The following is a 2,390-nucleotide window of genomic DNA, read 5'->3' as shown; positions in this document are numbered from 1 at the left end:
TTGATCAAGGAGAGTTAGGACAAGTTCCTTAGGCACTCCCTCTAGCAGGCTGCAGCCTGGATGCTAGTACTTCCCAATGGACTGCAATGGATGTGGTGGACACATCAGCGCAGGAGGGGGTGACCCTTGCAGTCTCTGTGGCTGCATGTGAGCCTAGGTGACCTAGGGCTGGGTGGTAGAGGGGAAGCTATGTGGCAGCCTGCCAACTGGGGCCAAAGCTAAACAGCTAGGATTTAAAGCTTTAAATGAGAATAACGAGTAATATTTACGATGAAATGAAAGTAAATAAGTCACCTCTAACCTCTTCCAGCTGTTTTCTCAGGAGAATGTCCATATTAAATTTACATGCTCTCCCAACTGTGATCGCCCTTCAGTTACAAGGGCTTCAGTTCCAAGGGTTGAAAGTGGATAATTCCCAGGTCCGAGAATAGCAAAGAGTTCATTGCTTTTAGGACATTCTTGCTGATGTTCTTTCTCTTTTCATACTCTATGAAGATGGAATCATCCTTCCTTCAGTACTAACAGTTTTTCTGTTTTGTGGTCAATGTGATTCACAAGAACCTCTAAAGTAACAAATGAAATAAGCCACGGGCATGGAAAAGATGACTTTTATATCGGTCTGGGATTGGCTATGAGCTCTAATATTTTCACTGGAGGGAGTTTCATTTTCCAAAAGAAAAAAAAAATGGTCTGCCACTTGTGAGAAAAGCCTCATGACAACTGGTCAAGGTGGGCATACACATTTTAGAGAATGGAGGTTGTAGATGGAATTGTTGTTGATGAGAGCTGGGGAGATGGCCAGTGTCACTGATGCATTTGCACGAGCCACACTGGTGACTCCATTAGGAGTTCTTGGAGACCTAGAAAGTGCTACTCTTTCTTCATACTTTTTAAATGAATGACTTAATCTCATGGGAATATTGGGTAGTTGCTAAGTATTTTAGGATCTACAGTTATGGTCAGTCGGCCGTGCTTTAAAAAAAGAGGGGTTAGAGAACTTATAGGAAATGTTTCACAAGCTAGGTGATTCAGGTTTTGTCGTCTTTGCAACACTCGTGGTCATTGTGTCCCTGATTATTAATCTCTATAGTGGGACTTTGCCATGGACAGATAAATTTTCTTGTGTATATAACCATTGACTCTGTAATTGGAGCATTTTCAGTCTTGTGTGTGAAGGGCTTAGGCATAGCTATTGAAGAGTTGTCGCCTGGGCTTTGACGTGCCCTGGCTTGATTTTGCTGCTGAGCTTTGTTGTCTGAGTGAGCCCACAGATTAATTACCTAAATAAGGCCCTGAATATATTCAACAATTTTATAGTGACTCCAATACATGAAGCATTTTTTACAACATTAGTTTTAACTTGTTCAGCTATTCTTTTTAAGCCATGTCAAGGTATGTCTGTTGATAATGTCATTGGTACTTTGAGTGGCTTTTTATAATCGTTGTGGGGATATTCTTGTTGCAAGCCTTTAAAGATGTCAGCTTTAATTTAGCAAGTCTGCCTCTGCCTATCCTAAAAGATGAAAAAGAAATGAATAGCAACTTCTCTAATATCTAAAGTTTTTAATAATAATGAAGAAGGCTTAACCTGTGGAATTGAACAACATACTGGTGAAAATAACTCCTGAATACATGGAAATCATGGAACTCAGGCAGCTTTTTAAGAAAAATCTAATTAAAAAGTTATCCCATAAAAAGTAGATGATTGTATTATCTTATTTTCATCTCATTGTCCATCCTATTAGATCTGGTTGGATATTGATTCTTACATGATGTTGAAAGCAAATCAAGGGCATACTTATTGATGCTATGAATACTATGAATATATGTGGTACCATTCAGAATTCTGAAAGATAGTCCCAAATGTTGGATTTCTGAAAGACAAAATCCCTCAAATCTCCTAACATCTAAAATTCTAAACATCACAGTCCAAAAGATTAAAATCCGAATGTTGAAATCTTGAAAGTTGAACTCTGGAGAAAGGATGAGTGGGTTTGGAGTTATACAAGGTAGCTTCATCATATCAATTGTGCCATGTTAGGTGGAACTATTACTTTGTTATTTTCTTTATTGGAAATTAAGTATGATGGAGGGAGATGTATACAGGTGCCAAGTTGAGGAGATTTGTGGACTTAATTTTAAGTGTCAACTTGACTGGATTAAGGAATACCTAGAAACCTTATATAGTATTATTTTGGGTGTGTCTGTGAGGATGGGTCCAGTGGAGATTAGTATGTGAGTCTGAGTGAAGTAAGTGGGAAAGATCTGCCCTCAATGTTTTGAGTGTTTCTGGGATCACAGAAGGAGAGAAAACACAGGCAAAACATACAAGAAATCTTCCCTGATAAATTATTCAATCATGTGTGACTTCTGCCTATTCACACATAGTG

At 38.7% G+C, this 2,390-nt stretch overlaps 1 pseudogene; it reads left to right on the top strand.

The window, feature by feature from the left end:
• The first annotated feature begins 586 nt into the window (after positions 1-586).
• LOC100456215 (magnesium transporter NIPA2-like) lies at positions 587-1,664 on the top strand (annotated as a pseudogene).
• The last annotated feature ends 726 nt before the right edge of the window (positions 1,665-2,390 follow it).

The sequence above is a fragment of the Pongo abelii genome, chromosome 2 (genome assembly GCF_028885655.2).
Source record: "Pongo abelii isolate AG06213 chromosome 2, NHGRI_mPonAbe1-v2.0_pri, whole genome shotgun sequence".
NCBI classification, from domain to species: domain Eukaryota; kingdom Metazoa; phylum Chordata; class Mammalia; order Primates; family Hominidae; genus Pongo; species Pongo abelii.
Note: the sequence above shows the minus strand (reverse complement) of the source record. Positions and strands in the feature narration are given on the sequence as shown.